Here is a 17,174-nt window from a genome sequence, read left to right on the forward strand (position 1 = left end):
CCCAGGGCACTGCCCATCCCAGGTACTTACTAAACAGTTGCTAAATGAACGGCTGCTGCCTCAGTTTAACCCCTACTTCCTTGGCTGTCTGAAAAGACCACTTCTAGATGCCTGTGCCCCATTTCCATTCTCCGCTCTTCTTCCTTACTGACACTTTGCTAAGGGTAGTGATGAGGCTGGGTTTAAAACAGTGCACTTCCAAGACTTCCCTGTACCAAGGGGTGGTCATGTCACACAGTTCTAGTCAAAGATTCACGAACAGACGTCAGCTAAGGATTTCAGGGAAGGCTTTGGTTTCCTGATAGAGGTGCTTTCTCTGTTCCTTACAGTTTTGCTTCTTTCCGCCTGTAACAAGGATGTGGGGCTACAGGTGGAGCAGCCTTCTTATCACTATGAGGCCAAGGGTGTCAATGCAAATACAGAGGAGCATAGGACACTGGAGAGATGGTAAGCTTCAGCACCACCTTGTCCTGCTCACCTCTGCACTTCTCCTGACCTGAGAAAACGAACACCATAGTAGTCTCCAAAGATGCCCCCAGTGGGCCACCCCTTCTGCAACTTAAGTCTTAGATCATCCTACCCACACTGAATTTGAGCTGACTCTATGACTGCTTTAACCAGCGCAAGGAGGCTGAAATGAGCTGGGCCAGTTCTGAACCCATGCTTTTGGCTTAGGAAGCCCTGGGCTGCCTAAGTTTTTAAGTCTAGTTACTGGCTGGCGAAGCTACATGGAAGGAGAGGTTCTGAGACTACACACAGAGAAAGGACCAGCCATCTCCACAGTGCCATGTGAGTAAAACCATCTTGAACATTCCAGCCCTCTCTACCCTTTGACTGTAGCCACAGAAGAGACCCCAGTCAAGACCAGCAGATGAGCCATCCAGATGAGCCTCAGTCAACCAGAAATTCATGAGAAATGAAAAAACTGTTGTCATTTTAAGACATTAAGTTCTAGAATGAATTGTCATGTAGCAATAGGAAACTGGAACAAACCTCTCTTTAGGTATACCACTGTACAAGTTTCATGAAGCCAAATATGTTCCTTAACTAAAATGCCACCTAAAAAAAAAAGACATGTCAATCGACCACAAACCCCAACAAAATCTCTTGCATATTCTGATTACTGACTGTTAATATGAAAAAACATGAACCTTCTATCTTTTGTAATAAGTATTTACTAAGCACAACTAATCTGTATTAGAGGTGATGAATCTATTAATCATTTTTTTAATTAAGAAGCATTTAAAGTAGATGGTTCAATATTGGGCTGGACCTGGTGAGAACCCTCAGAAAATGTATCTCCTCTCTTGGCAAGACACAGCATTATACTAATGCTACTTCATATTCCTTTGCAAAGGCTTAGAGCTTAAGTTAACAAGGTGGCCAAGCAAGTTGGATGCCTGTAATCTAATTAAAGGAGGCTATCAATAAAGATGATAATATGGGGGAAAAAAAAAAGGAATGCACATCAGTGGTGGCCTGGCCAAATAAATCATAGTACACTCACACCACCTTGTTAACACAGCCATTAAAAAGAGCAAATTTGAGCACTACCTGAGAACTTGGAGGTAGTATTTCCACAAGGTACTGACATGTAAGGAAAGCAAAATACATGTAAGAAAAGGAAAATTAGGCTTATACTCTTCTTACAGGGTAGCATTTCCCCAATAAGATATTAACTATGGAGAAAAATGTGGAAAGCTACACACATACCATGAGTGAAGGGTTGGGAGAGGATGCTGATGTAGGGGCGGGGAAGAGAGAAGGAGCCAACACAAAAGGAACAGACAAAAAAATACAAAGAGGTTTGACATCCACGCATAACTATAATTATCATCCCCATTTAGTGGATTCACTCTATGCACTAGACACAGCGCTAACTAGGCCACCTAACCTCACTTTAACTTCTTATTTAATGCAGGTACTATTAATTATTCCCATTTTCCAGATTAAGAAACAGATCTAGAGAAGGTAAGTGAGCTTGGGCTGTGCTGCAACTTGAGCAGTATGGGCAATGGCTTTCCAGAAGGGTCCCCACCCCAACACCAAAACCACTGAACTTGGAGCTTGAAGGACACAGTTAAATGTTGTAGGAGCACCTCCTCTAATACTCTGCACATTCTTAAATAGCAGCAGGCCCAGAGGTGTGATGATGTGTGATACGGCAGCACCAAGTCCAGCAGCCCCTCAGCCCCTCAGTGCCGCATGCTGGGGGGGATCCCAGAGGGCCACTGACCGACCTCACTCGGCAGAACCTGAGCAAGCCCTGCCCAGGGTATTTTTACAGAACCAAATGCTGACCCTGGGAGCCAGAAAAACAGATGAGGAAGTGCCAGCTACTACCCAGTCAGACTCTTTGAGCTCACCGTTTAATTAAAACCTGGTCAGCCCTCGGACAAGAATCACTGCCTGCTACAGCAAGGAAGACCAATAAACTGCCTGGCCAGTTCTCATTGCCAAGGCATTCCCTGACCTCCCTACTGCAGGAACACCAAGCAGGGCCTGGCTGGCCATAAAGCTGGCGTTCCACACATGTGGGGATGTGTGTACGGGTGGTGCCTGTGACAAAGCCTTCCCACCTGAATGAACCTGCCTCCACCCTCCACACCAAGGCCAAGACTGTTCTACGCCATCTGCATGCAGGCTGCCCGGATGAGCCACTGCCAGGGCCAGCCGAGGGCCAGGCGGCCAGGCCTGGATGGTGCAGGCAGGCCTGAGAACTGCTTGGACCAAGGGCAGGGTGGGCGTATCCCCCCCCCACAGTTGCAGCTTGGTGGCTACACCAACATGCTACTCAAACCCCAAATGCGGACAGCCAACCATCCTCGGACAATGCTGCACCTCATACAAATTCATTCATAAAATAACTTATCCCACACCTACTACATGCCAGAAGCTGTTCTACGAGGACAGGGACAAAAGTCCCTATGCTTTCATTGAGCCGACAGTTGGGGGGTGCAGTTAATAAATATGTCACATGGTAATAAATGCTGTGAAGAAAAATTAAGCAGAGTAAAGGGCTAAGAGGGATGGAGAAGATGTTATTTAATAAGGACAAGGGCCTCACTGAGAAGGTAACATTTGGGCAGAGACCTGAAGAGGGTAGGGAGCTTTGGGGATACTGGGGGAAGTGTTCCAGGCAGAGGGAACAGCCAGGGCTAAGGCCTCCAGGAAGGAAACAGCAGAAGGCCAGTGTAGCTGGAGTTATGGCCAAACGGCAGTTGAGAAGTCAGAAATAAGGTCAGGCAGGGAACTTGGGCAGGGGAGGGCGGTGGGGAGCACTAGGGACTGAAGTGGGGGCATGAGGACAGCTGACAATGAGCAACTCTCCATGCCCAGGCTGTGAGCACTTTACATATGATACACTGGAAAGGAGAGTGGGTACACCCCGAGAGGGGAAGGAACTCGCCTGAGGCCACACAGCTGGCCTAAACCAGCTGGGAAGCCCCACAGCCCCTGGCACTGAAGTTTGCATCCCACAGGAGCTCTCCATTCACCAATTCCTCCTCCAGGGAGAAACAGCCTCCATTTCCTTCTCACTGCCTCAACACTCTACCCACCCTTTCTTCACAGTTAGGAGCAGACAGGTAAACATTTCATGAGAGAGGAGGAAAAAAGGAAACAAAAAAGCCACCAGTATAACTCCCAAGAGAAGGAACACAGTATTAACCTTCTCTGAAGTCACTACACCAAACTTGGAAAACATTACTCACCTACAAGATGTCCTGAACACAGTTCTGCTCATAAAGCCGGCAGGTGGCTGCGCGCCGAGCTCCAAGCACCCGGCTCCCGTCCCAGGGGCAGGCCACCTGCCTGAGCTCCGCAGGCCGCCCTCGGGTGGTGCCTTCAACAGCCCGCCCTCGGGTGGTGCCTTCAACAGCCCGCCGTGGGTGTCTGGAATGCGGAAACGGGAACCTGCCTTGCCAGCTCTAACAGCGACTTATTCAACAGCCACAAGAACATGCCAGCCACCGGAGTTCCCCAAGAGATGGCTGGCCTTCGTGAACAGGCATGTCCCCAAAGGGGGCTGTTTTGCCAACAGCCCCCTTTGGGGGAGGGAAACAAAAAGACTCCTTACTCTTCAGACACGTGGTCTGAGAAGCTTGAATGGGCTCAAAAGAAAACTCAAAGGTAACAGACGGCTCGCCTGTTAGCTCCTATCCAGGAACAGGCCACCTGTTCGTTGACGGAGCCAGGGTTGGATCTGTGCCCGCGGCATCCCCTGCCCTGGGCCTGCACCTGCCCGCTCCATTCACAATCTCACAGTCCACAGGTGGGCTCCTTTCCCGGGGACGGGAGCGAGCTCGCAGAGGCAATGTAGCTTAATGATTAAGCACTGCTGGTGGACCCCTCTGGCTGGCTCTGGAAGCGCAGCTCAATGTCTTTGTCTACCAATAACCAGAACCCTTGAGTTCCCTCTGCTCAAGGCACTGTTCTGAGCTCTTCTGATGAATTACCTCCCCTAGTGCTCACAGCTACCCTCTAGGTAGGTACTATTATCACTCCTATTTTACAAAGGAGAAATTTCAGGAACGGAGGTCACAGGCTGGAGGTCACACAGCCAGAAACAGTAGGGCAGAGTTAAAACAAAGCAGAGTTGTTAGCCACAGCACCGCAGATCTCCTAAGAGGAGAGACAGGTCCCCCACTGACTCTCAGCTTCCTCATCAGTAATGTGGAGTGTGAGAAGGCAGCCCTAACCCACAAAAAATGCTCAACTATCAGCTGCAATTATCACACACTGCCCTCAGATTGAATCAGGTTCAGCTTATACTTTCCAAAAAAGGGGTCATGAACTTTAAATTCTAGGTAGTGGGAGTGAGAAAATAAAGATCCTTCTGGCCCTTTTTTATTCACAAATATATATACCCAGAAAGTGTGCATGTTCATGTATATAAGATATCTATATACAGGCACTGGATACAAAAACCATACCGGCCCTGCCCTCAGGGAGCTTACAGTTGTCTGTGAACAAACTGGCCCAAAATACTCAAAGAACAGCAGATACAGTGTGTGTATTAAGCTGTGAGGTCAGTATCATTACCAGTCCCACCTTAAAGATATGGAAACTGAGACCCTGCAAGGCTAAGTGGCTTGCCCAAGGTCACACGGGGAGCCTGAAATGGATTTAGGACTTGCACATGTCTAGCTCCTGAGGCCACACCCCCTTCCTCAGTCCCTCTGCAGTCCAGCAGGGCGACAGCTTTATGCTATGTCCATAAGCAGGAGCAACAGGCATCCCCAGCCAACTTCAGTCTGCAAAAGGGATGGTCACTTTCATAGGTTGTTGGGAGGAGAGGGCACGATTGTTAAATGATACTTAATTATTCACTTAATACATCACATTTAGAATGTTAATAGCAGGGGCCACATTCTTGAGCACTTACATGTGCAGCTGCTGAGGGTAAGCACTTAACCTGCATCCCCTGCTGTCATCCACACAACCATCTCAGTGGCAGTCTCAGAGGGGAAAACTGAGGCTTTGCAGGGAGCACCTTAAATAGGAACTGGGCAGGAGCAGAGAGGAGTGAGTCCAGATGTTTCTGAGCAGAGTCAACGCTCGAACACCAGGCACCTGCCCCCGAGACTGTTGCTTCCTCACCCAGCTTGAGTTTCCTGGAATTGTCAGATGAAATATTTGGTTTCTCAACAAGATGGAGAGCTCCTGTGGTACAGGGGCTCTGCGTACACATTCTCAAAGGTGGACATGATTAGAGAACAAAAAGCTAAGCCCTGATTCAGGTAATCACAAAACAAAGTTGGTGAGTACGATGACACAAAAATGGTTGGGCAGTATGCTTCTACTTTGTTTCATTAACTTCCACAGCAGATCTAGTTGTTTGCCTGCCCATTATCCATTCCCCTCTCCCAGTCCCTCCCTAACTGGTACTCCGACTTTATTCCCATAGCTGCTTTCCTCCCAGCAGTGGTGTGCTTCAGGTGAGGATGGTTCCAGCACCAGCCCAGAAAGTAAATCCCTTGCCTGTGAGTTGCCTGGGCATAGTCATGTGTCACAATGCCAATGAGATATGAGAGGAATCGGGAGGCAGGACATCTAAGAAAGATGTCTTCACTCTTAAGAGATACACAGTTTTTCTGCTGCTGGATATAGCCTTGTCAGGGTGTGACAACTGGAGCTGTGGCAGTCTTTGTGGCCACAGGGAACTCTGAGGACACAGGAGAGACACCAAGGATGGCAGAGTGGCACAACACAGAGGGCTTGCCTACAGGTCTTGTGGAACTGCTGAATTAGTTCACCCTGGGCTAATTGGTTATATGACATCCTATATATGACTTCAGGCCAATTTCAGCAGGCTTTGCTGTTATAGATTAGTGAACCTCAAAATGTGCTCCCAGGCCCAGGAGGACCAGCATCACCTGGAGACTCTTTAGAAATGCATATTCTCAAGCCAGACCTAATGAATCAGAAACTCTGGGTGGGGCCCTGCAATCTGTGTTCCAACCAGCCCTCCAGGCAATTCTGGTATCTGCCTGAGTCTGAGAACCACTGCAGAAGCACACAGTGATTAAGAGTGAGGCCCCTGGAGACAGTCTCCCTGGATCCAAATCTTGTCACCACCACTTTCTAGCTGTGTGACCTTAGACAAGTTACTTAATTTAGTTGCTTCATCTTCAAAAGGGGAATAAGAAGAGTACCTATCTTACAGGGTGCTGGAAGCTGAGATGAACCACCTTGGGAGCAGCACCCAGCACAGTGTCTGGCATGTAGCCGACGGTCTATAGTGACCTATTAGTGGCAGCTGCTGTTGCTATTATGGCTGAGCAGCCGAGAGCATATCAATGGACATAACTTCTTGACTGGGACCTCTAATGCTGGACCCTATATCTTTTACCTTTATTTTACTCCCCAGGACTCTCAGCCCAGCACCCTGGTCTTCCAGAGACATGCGACTCTGATCGGCATAGGGGTGTGACACATGGGAGGGTATGAAGGCTTTTCTCCCAAGCCCAGACCATCGTTCCTCAGACCTCCTCCCCCAGCCCGAGCCTCTGTGGTCCCAGCAGATACTCCCGCGGACGCTCTAGGTTGAACACTCTGCCACCTATCTGCTCAGGTACTGATGCAGGATGCCCCCAGGTTCTGCCCAGACCCAGAGGGTACCCCTGTGTGAGCTATGCCAAACACTGGGTGAGAGTCCAGAGGTGCCCTTCCCTCTGGGAGCTACGATTTCAAAACTGGTGGCATCAAGATGCAGAGAGTCAATAATGCCACCCAGTTAAGGTCCCAGCAGGAAGAGGCAGCCTCTGATCAGGCTTCCCAGCAAGACTGGGTATGGGGCTATGGGCGGGACAGCGGCTTTGCACGCCCTGGTGTCACTCACAATACTGGTCCAGTGGCTGAAAGAGAAGTGTGGAACGAGGAAGGGGGAGGAGGGCCTGACCCCTGACCACCAACCGCTGAGGCAGGAAAGGCCTGGTTAAATTCCTCAGGCTGTGCAAAGAAGCCATTAGGCTGAGTCTCATAAAACTGCCAATACTCAACTGCTCCTGACTCACAAAAAGGCATTTCATCTAGTTCGATCTGACATAAGCCAAGAAACTGGCTCCATAATGCAGTGTCAAGGACCTGGTCACCAGCAAGAAGCCGGATGGTGCTGACCTCTGGGGAAGGGAACCCAGTGCCCCACCTTTGTTCTTTTGGTTCCACGCATGCGCGGTCACTACTGAAAATCAGATTTAATAAATCAATCAGCTCTGTACTCTCTTCCGTCTCAGTGAGAGACAAGACCTGTCTGTACTGGATCCTAAGAGACCTGCAAACCCAGCACTTCTCTGCCCTCATCCCCTCCTCTCTCCTCCCTCACTCCGCTCCAGCCACACGAGCCTCTCTGCGAGCTCCTCAAAGGCCCGTGGTCTCAGGGCCTTTGTGCTGGCTGCTCCCTCTGCCCAGACCCCTCCACTCCTCACACTGCCTCACCTCCTTCTCAAGGTGTCAGTACTCAAGTCAGCTCCCAGGGAGGCCAGTCCCAGCCACCCCATCTAAAATGTCAACAGCCCTCACCCTAATACTTCATATCCCCTTTCCTGGCTTCTTCCATTTAGCACTTACTACCACCTGACACAATATATACCTCTTCCTTATTTATCATCTGTAGTGTGAATCCCCAAGGCCTATGAGAGCCCCAGCGGGGGATGAGCCCTGTCCACCTTGCTCACTGCTGTATCCCTAGTAGAAGAGTGCTCAGCTCGGTGAATACCTGTTGAATGAATCAGTTAAAAAATTCGATGCAGTGTATTTGGGGTTCACTACCCTCAGATCTAACTCCTGCAGATCTATCTGTACTGGGAAACATGGAAAATCCAGCTGCATAAAGCCCTGACTGTGCTCCCAAGGCTCTCTCCACACTGGGCTCACCTCTGGGCCTCTGCAAGACGAAGGACAGTGCCAGGAGCCCAAGTCTGAGGAAGCCGGAGGGGCTGCAGGCCTTGGCCTGCCTTCCTCCCCACAAGCCGACAGCGTGGTGTGGAGAAACCTGGCCCGGGAGAAGGGGGCAAATCAGACGGAGCCAGGGACAGACCAGAGACCTGTTCCCATCAGCTGTCTCTACCTGCTGGGCAAGCAAACCTCAGACAGAAGCCCACAGACGAGGGTGCTCTCTGTTCCGGCCACCTGATCCAAGGGTTTCGGCCACACACTGACTCCGAAAGAACAAAGCAAGAGGAGCCTCCACTCAACATGACGTGGGGGTGCACATTTGGTGTACAGGAGTTTTAACTGCTGGCTTGATGAGAAGTATCATCAGGTCCAAGGCACTGTCACAAGCTGCATCTTGCCCCTTTCCTTCTGTTGTCAAAAGCCAGGCCTGACAGGGCAATTGTTGTGCCCCCCGCGGCAGTGCTGGAGGCAGACCAATGCTGGTTCACATCCCTGCAGGGCCTCAACAAAGACCCATCAGAGGAAGGATGGTGCCGGCCATACTGAGGGGAGGAGCAGGAGGATCTGAGGCCTCCTGTTGAAACACGTCTTTGGAAAAAATGTGGGAGGGCCTCTGCCAGCCCCCCAACCCCCAGTCAGGTGCTGGAGGGAAACATCCCTGGGAGGAGGGACCTCTGCAAACTGACTCAGGGCCAGGGCTCCTCAGGGCAGCCGGGGGAGTCTCCTGGGTATCCCCCCTGCTGCCAGATGCTGCTGGTTTACCAAAGGGGTTCTCCCAAAGCCTTGGGCCAACTATCTACTTGTATAATGAAAAAAAACCAACCAGCTTTTATTACACAAGTGCACTAGGCAGAGGCAGGGGACGCCCTCCCAGGAACACTTGCTCGGGAAACACACAGATGCTGAGGGAAGTCTGTTGTATTTGTTTCTAACCTTGCACCACAAGAATTCAAACACACAGGGTGAAAAGAAGAGTATAATAGCCCCCCATGGGCCAGCTTCAACAGTTACCAACTCGTGGCCAATCTTCCTTCAACTCTTTCCCCCCCATACATGCCTGATCTCCTCCACTGCCTCCCAGCCCATATTATTTTGAAGCAAATCCCAGACATCTTATAAGTTCAGAGGTATTTCAGAATCTATGTCTGAAGGATAAGGACTCTTTTCTTAAGCAGAACCACAGTATCATCATATCATGCCTAAAAAAATTAACAAGAATGCCTTAATAATGTAAAATATCTAGTTAGTTTTCATTATTATAAAGGAAGAGGAAGTACGGATTCCAGAATCACAGGAAAAAACCCAGAGTGGTGCTCAGGCGTCCGGGCCAAAAGGGGCCCAGAACCTGACACCAGACTACCCCAGAACAGGAGGTCAGAGACCACATGTGTTAAAGCAAGGCTGGGACTACTCAGCAGGGTCCTCCTGCTTGCCCAACCCATTCGTCATTCTGTCCGTCCATGGAAACCTCTGAGTGAGTGTTAAAGAGCCTCATTTAAGAGTCTGGAGCCAGTAGCTTAGGTTTGAATCCTGACGTTTACACTCACCAGCTTTGTGACTTGACCCTCTCGGGACCTCATGGGAATGGGAATAAAACCAGTACCAGCCCCAAGGAGAAGTTATGAGGATTAAATGAGATAGTACATGAACGGCACTCAGAGCAGTGCCTTTTACCAAATAAGACATGGGTGAATGATGGCTAGCATCATTAATGCACCCAGCACTTAAAAGCATGCCAGGCACCGTCTTACAGGAAGAGATCAGAGTGGTGAAGAGGTTAAAAACTTGGCAATCACTGCCTGGGGTCAGGGACTGGCACCAGGCCAGCACGTGGGGACATGAACAGACTCAGAATCGCCAGCAGCTGCCTTATTTGGGTTTGAGGCCCAGATTTGTGCTGCCCCTGAGATGGGAAACACTGAGAATAACTAAAAGTTATAACCCAAGAAAATAACTAAGTCTAGAACAATGGTTCCAGTAGATGGAGAAGGAAACCACTGTGACACCCCCCTCCCGCCCCCGCACTGCCCCTCTGGATCAGATCAAGGGCAAGCTACGCACGCCACAGCACTGGGTAAGCGCTGCTGTTGCTGAGCTCACAGGAAGATGGCATACAGCTCCCACAGGAGGCACAGCTGCGAGGCACAGCCTCAGCGGAGTAGGAGAAAAGAGGCTTCACGTCCCAAGAAGCTGTTTAGAGAGAGCTTTTAATAGGCTGAGCCCCCCTTCTTTCAACCCTGCTCTCCCTCCCCACCCACCTCCCCAATCCCAAAAGACCCCTCTTTTCCCTGGGAGGAAAGACCTGTTTCTACCACACCTGGAGCACCACGTAGGGGGCGGAGCAGTCAGCCAACTCAGGTCTAACCAGCACCCACATAAACTCAAGAGGAGACACCAACAAACTCTAGGACTCCATTTTGCATGGTGAGTCCATCCTGTGGTTTTTATTGTTCAAAACTCAGGCTCTACCCCTAAAACGATAAGGCAGCAGATACAACACAGACTTAGGGGTATGGGCTCTGAAGCAGAGTTCAAATTCTGCCTCCATCACTTCCTGACCTTGGGTGCATGGCCCGTCACAGCCAGATCTCAGCTTCCCCATCCATACTACGTGGATAACCATAGTCCCTGCCACCTCAGAACATGGGTCACACACGCGGGGTGCTAAGTGCAGTGCCAGGCCCCGCAGGTGGATGACAGCTGTGAGGGCAGCTGTACCTGCCTGTGATAAATAAGCCCTTTGTCACTCATCTGCCTGTGCTTACCAAGACAACACAGGAATGGCATCTTGGATCTCACTGTGACCCACCACCCTTGATCTACACATGAGTCTCATATGCTAGGTCAATACCTGTGGCTGCTGAACACCTGAAATGTGGCAGTGCAAATTGAGATGTGCCTGAAACTTAACATGAAAAGAATGTAAAACATCTCAGTAATTTTTACACTGACTCCATGTTGAAATGATATTTTGGACTAAACAAAAAGATTATTAAAACTGATTTCCTCTGTTTCTTTTTAGTGTTTTAAATGTGGCCCCTACAAAATTTTTAATCATGTGTATGGTCCACACTGCTGGCTTGCATTGTATTTCTAATGGACAGCACTGCTGCAGGCTTCTTACTCCACTTCATACTGTCAGTGTCTAGCATGGTGCCTGGCACACAGGCCAGGTGGAAAAAAATGTTTCACAGATGGCTGGAAAAGATACTCTCCATAGTTCTGCTCTTAAAGCCCACTGCTGTCCTCACATCTAACCAGGCCTGCCCTTCATTGAAGATATTTAACAACCAACCTGTAAGGCCCAGGCTATACCAAATGAACATGGACACAGTCATGGTGACAGAAGCATGGTCCCAGGGGGCTCCTGAAGGGCAGTCATCACCACTTTGGTTTGCTGGACTATATTTTGATACTTTGACAGCCCATAATACTTTGGTCTGGTGCTTAGAAACTCTTTCCCCTGCTATCCCAAGTTCCCTCGCAAAGCTCACCCAAATAGGACATTTGCCTGTTCACTCTCCTTCAACACCACACCTTATTTTTTGCTAACCTATGCCTGGTGCAGCAGCCATGCAATTAACCTTGTTTTATTTGAGCACAGGCTCTGCTGAAGGGCCTGCAGTTTTGACCCAACCAGCTAAACATCCCAGCAGGAACTGACCCCATCATGTGGATATGATGCCACAACGCCCCCAGTCCACTCTTGCTGCCACATGAATGAGGGACTAAATATAGTCCACAGTGCTCTGCGTGTCAAACATGGAAAGGAAATGCTTCATCCACTTCCTAAACTTGCCTCGGCCCAGGAAAGAGGGCCTGGGAGGACAGGAGCTCGGCATGTGAGTGAGGAGCCTAGAGTCTGCAGTGAGCTTCCTCATCTGTAAAGGCAGTTCCATAAACTTGCCTGCTTCACTGGACTCTTGTGTGAATTAACTGAGGAAAAGTGTGAAATGTGTAGAAGAGCGCCTAATACAGAAAAAGCACTAGGAAATGTTATTTGCTATTATCATATTACCTTTCAAAAATTAAAGTAGGATGAACTTGAAAAACGGGAATTCACCCAACTGCAGCCACAATGATACTGTTTGTGTAGCAAACTCATTCTTACCTCTGGGCCTTTGCACTTGCTATTCCCTTTGCTTGGAATGTTCTTCCCCCAGCTCTTGGCACAGTTGGAGCCTCTTGCTCATTCAGGTCTCAGCTCACATGACTCCCCCTCAGGGAGGCCCCAGAGGCCTTCCTTGACCATCCCTGATAAAGTAACCCCCCTCTTCCCTGTTCTTTCAATCAGCCTGCCCCACTGGCCACTTTCTATCCCCTCACCCTGTCATTTCCTCCAGGATACTTAGAACCATCTAAAATTACCTCGTTTAAGGCATGTCTCCTAGCAAGAATGTAAACTCTAGGAGAGCAAAGCTCTTGTCTGTCTTGTTCACTGTCCAGAGTTTATGCTTTTAGCCACTATGTTATACTGCCTATATACCAGAATGCTGGTTGGATGTCTGTTTGCAAAGATAACAGAAATCCCAAAAATGACCTAAAAGTCCAGCAATAGGTGGTGGTAGGATAAAGCATGGTCTCTCTATACTGAAAAAAATGTGAATCTAGCAGTTAAAAGGAATGAGTCAGATCTGTATATAATGACTTGAAGGGATAGATATGCCCTATCATCAACTGAAAAAAATCAGCTTACAAATATGTGTGGTTTGATCCCTACCCCTCCTTTATTGGGGAATGGTGATGGAGAAGGAATAAAACAATTGATATATGCATATACACATCCTTAATAGCACAGGAAAAGGTAAGTGAAAGCATCTACCTAAACTGCCCAGGGCAAAGAGCATATCCATTTTGTTCATTACTTTAGCTCTAAAACCTGACAGCGGATACTTAATAAATACTGTGTAAATAAATGGTTATTTTCAGGGGATGGGATTTTGACGTGGAAGGTGGCACCTATTATTTTTCTTACTTCTCTGTACTGTTTGACATGTCACAGTGAGCGTGTATTTCTTTGTATAACTTTTTCAAAGACAAATTCAACTCATTCTCACACACACACAACTAAAGCCACACAAGACCCGAGCAGTCCTAAGAAACAGGAACAGTATTGGTCTTAATGAAAGCACAAATGCACAAACCAGCCCAATAGCTAATAGCTGAAAACAAACACTCCATAGGAAACGACTGTTCAATTCTTTGACTAGAACGTAAGTTCTTAGATTTTGTGAGTCAAACACATAACAAGGTTAATAAACCGTAACAGCTTATTACCTTAACCTGCGTCGCTTTTTTAAACCTAAGTTTGAAATATATCCATAAATTACACTTTACAGAGGGAAACAATGGCGCCAATCACTGCACATTTTAAATTCCATTTCTGATTTACCACCTAACAAGTGCAATGTCTGAAAAACAGGCTGACGCTTAGCTCTCAGGCCATTCCACACAGGCTACTAAAAAGCTATGTGCTGTTGTCACTAACAATTAAGACCAAGATTTTTTTTAAAAAGTCACTGCTTTATTTCCTCAGATTGAAACAACATTTAGGTAAATTTGGGGGCCATTACAAGTTTGATTGTGACAGTGAGTTTCCATCATCAAATGAAATCATGACGACAGGTTTCTGACAAGACTCAGCTTAGAGGAAGATAAAACAAACTCTCCTCCCAACCTCCCCAGGTGTGTTGTGCCGCCTCCCAAAATGCCCGGGATGGCTACCCCCACACAAGATATTCTAACCCACTGACACAGCATCACTTTTTGGAAAGAAATCAATGACTCAGCTGAGCTGTGCCAGGCTAAAACCATAGAAATGGGTCCCCTGAAAGCCAGGCCTTAGGCCACACGTGGCCGCTGCCACACCAGTGGCCCCTGCAGTCTGGCCACGACTGTATTACCTTCTCTTCCCCTTACTAATATGAGGCTTTACATACATTAATCCTGCAAAACTTAAAACAATTCAACCTTATCAGAAAAGGCCACCTCCAGTGACCAAGAGGGACTTTCAAAGCACACAAGATGTGAGCCAAGGCCAGTGAAATGGTGTTTCTATAAAACGGCAGTTCCATCCTTCTTGCCAATCAACTAGGGAAGGCTAGGAGAGAAGAGCAATTTCCAAGTTTCTCGCTTAGGCAACTGGTCAATGTTGGTCCATTTGCCCAGATAGTGACTAGTGGATCTGGAAGGCAAAAGAGTTTAGTTTGAACATGTTGAGTTCATGGTGCCAAAGGGACATTCACCAGGGGACATCAACAGGACCCACAATGGAGCTGGAGCTCAGAGGGTAATACAGCTCTGAGAGGTCGGTTGCTGAGAGCACTGGAGTGAATGTGCCGGCTTGGGCAGAAGAGGACGCAAGAGCGGAGCAGGGGGCTCCTGAGAGCAGGTCAGCACCATTTTTTCTTGGGCCCTTGTACTGCAGGGAAGGGTGGGGGACGGGGCACACTAGACTTGTCCCTGCACTGCCCTGGCTGCAAAGACCTATCAAGAAAAACAAGATATGTTTATTAAGTACTTACTATGCACCCAGTCCAGTGCTAAACATGAATTATTTCCTGGAATCGTCAAAACAGCCCTGGCACAAAAGTCCGATGACTACCATTTCACAGATGGGACACTGAGGCTGGGAGTGAATGTGTGGGGGAGCTCAGGGCTGTCACATCACAGCCCACAGTTAGGCAGTCTTTGGGCCAGATGGAGAACACTGAAGAACAACAATTATAATACTTAAGAGTTGCTACTTAGTAAGAGATGGCTCTGGACTAGGAATACAATCTCAGCAAATCCTTTTAAAACCCTCTGAGACTGATAATGTTATCCCATTTTACAAATGAGGAACCTGAGGCTGCAGAAGAGGAAGTCAACTAGACCAGTTTTGAGTCTGGCCCACTGGGAGACCAAGACTAAGGCCAGAGCTCCACCCACAGAGGGTCTCAGGGACACTACGAAAACGCTGAATAAATGGTACCATTTACTGAACGCTGACTATGTGCCAGCTGTTGCTCTAAGCACTTTACACATGGTAATCTCACTGCATCCTCAAACCAAGTCTATGTGGTGGCTGCTATTAAAATCTCCATTTTACAGATAGAGAAATGGAGACGCAGAGAGGTTAAGTCAGTTGCCCAAGGTCACACAGCCTAATTCTGAGCTCGGGTCTCTCTGCCTCCCAAACCTAAACTCTTAGCCAAATAATATCAGTTAACAGCGGTCACCCTGCATTGAGTGCTAACTATGCATTCAGCTCTTTACATGCACACCCTCAACTAGCCCGATCCATAATACCTTCACCCCATTTCTGAGGACTAACAATGGCACCAAACGTGTAGTAAGTGCTTCTATGTGCCAATGCTTTATGAACCAGAGCTCAACATCTCAAAAGAATCCCAAGCAGAACACAGACACTCGTCTTCCCCCGTTTTAACGAAAAGGTAAACTGAGGATCGGCGCGGAAACTGAGGTTCGGTAATGTTTCCCTACATCGAAGCTTCAGAGTGGCAGAGGCAAGACACGAATCCACCGCTACCCGACTCCCACTGCCACGCTCTTCCGCACAGCTCTGGGTAACATGTCTGGAAAGTTGAGCCATGCGGGTACGGGTATGGCCAGGTCCGGCGGGCGCGAGTCCCAGCGCAGCCGCCTCCAACAAACGGAGTCCACACCCCGCCGTCCGCCCGCGCTGACCCTCGGGGTCCTGGGGGACACCGATTCCCCGCCGCCCTTGCGCGAGGCCGCCCCCTGCACCCGGAGACACATACCTGGGCGTCCCGGCTGCCCACCCCGAGGGCCGCAAGACCGCGGAGTCCGACCCAGCACCGCTTGTTGGAGACGCCGCCAGCTCCAGTGGCCCGAGTGACTTCCAGGCTGCCCACTTCCAAGTCGCTTCGCGCGAAGGCCTCCTGGGAACTGTAGTTTGGCCTTAGGCAGCAGCAAACTGAAAAAAGCCTGGCGCGCGGATGCTGCCGGGAGAAGTAGGCGCAGCACCGCGCCGCCTTCTGGGAACTATAGTCCACCTGTGGCCTCCAGTCTCCAGTGCACTTCCGCAGCCCCGAGGGGCGTGAGGGATGGAGGCGTGTCTCGGCAGGCTCCAGCCCGGTTGCCGGGCACCTCACTCCGCGAGGGCGGTTTTTCCTTTTCTCGTATCCCCGTCCGCTTTCTCCGTTCCCTTGGCAGACGCTCCTTCCCTCTTCCTCAGGCGCAGGGTACTCGCCCCGAGGACACGAGCCTCGGAAGCGGTGGGGATTACGGAGCGGTGTGCTAGAACCCCAGGGGCTGGGAGCGGCGGAGGAGGGCGTCTGTGCGCGCACGCGCACGCGCGCTCGCCGTCCAACTCCGGCCTAAATTGCCGCGGGCCCGGCGGGGAAAGACTTTTTTTTCCTCTCGAACGCGAACGCGCGGAATCTCGAGCCAGGCTTTTTCCTGCCGGGTGTGCGCTAGTGCGCGGGCGCGCGCGCTCCTCGCCTCGGTCACTCTGCGCGGCGCGGGGTTAGGAGGCTAACCGCTCTGTTGGCCAAGTGGCCCCCAGCATCTCTAAGGTCGCCCCTCAGGCGCCCCTTCTAGGTCTCGCCCTTCACATGGGAGCTCTCTGGTGCCGCTGTACACGCCGTACTCGTCCGTTATCGGGTGTCTTGTCGCAGGTAATATGCGCGGCCCCAGCCTTGAAGAGACGCATACGCCCACCTTCCCGCCTACGCGGAGGGCTGGGACGACGCCACAGAGTGCAGAGATTCGGGTCAGGTGGCCTCTCCCGGCCTAGGCGGCTCCCGGGCTCT

At 49.8% G+C, this 17,174-nt stretch overlaps 1 protein-coding gene across 3 annotated transcripts in view; it reads right to left on the bottom strand.

Moving 5' to 3' along the window:
- SIPA1L3 (signal induced proliferation associated 1 like 3) overlaps window positions 1–16,968 on the bottom strand; it is a 218,287-nt gene extending 201,319 nt beyond the window's left edge. Inside the window, exon 1 of one of the 3 annotated variants that reach the window (XM_036876806.2) lies at window positions 16,161–16,965. The gene's annotated coding sequence lies outside the window, so the exon portion shown is untranslated. Of the gene's footprint in view, window positions 1–3,713; window positions 3,860–16,160 lie in introns of those variants that run through there. The other 2 variants (XM_036876817.2, XM_057493127.1) reach the window with 2 other exon arrangements.
- Window positions 16,969–17,174: the final 206 nt, after the last annotated feature.

The sequence above is a fragment of the Manis pentadactyla genome, chromosome 15, assembly GCF_030020395.1.
Source record: "Manis pentadactyla isolate mManPen7 chromosome 15, mManPen7.hap1, whole genome shotgun sequence".
NCBI lineage: Eukaryota > Metazoa > Chordata > Mammalia > Pholidota > Manidae > Manis > Manis pentadactyla.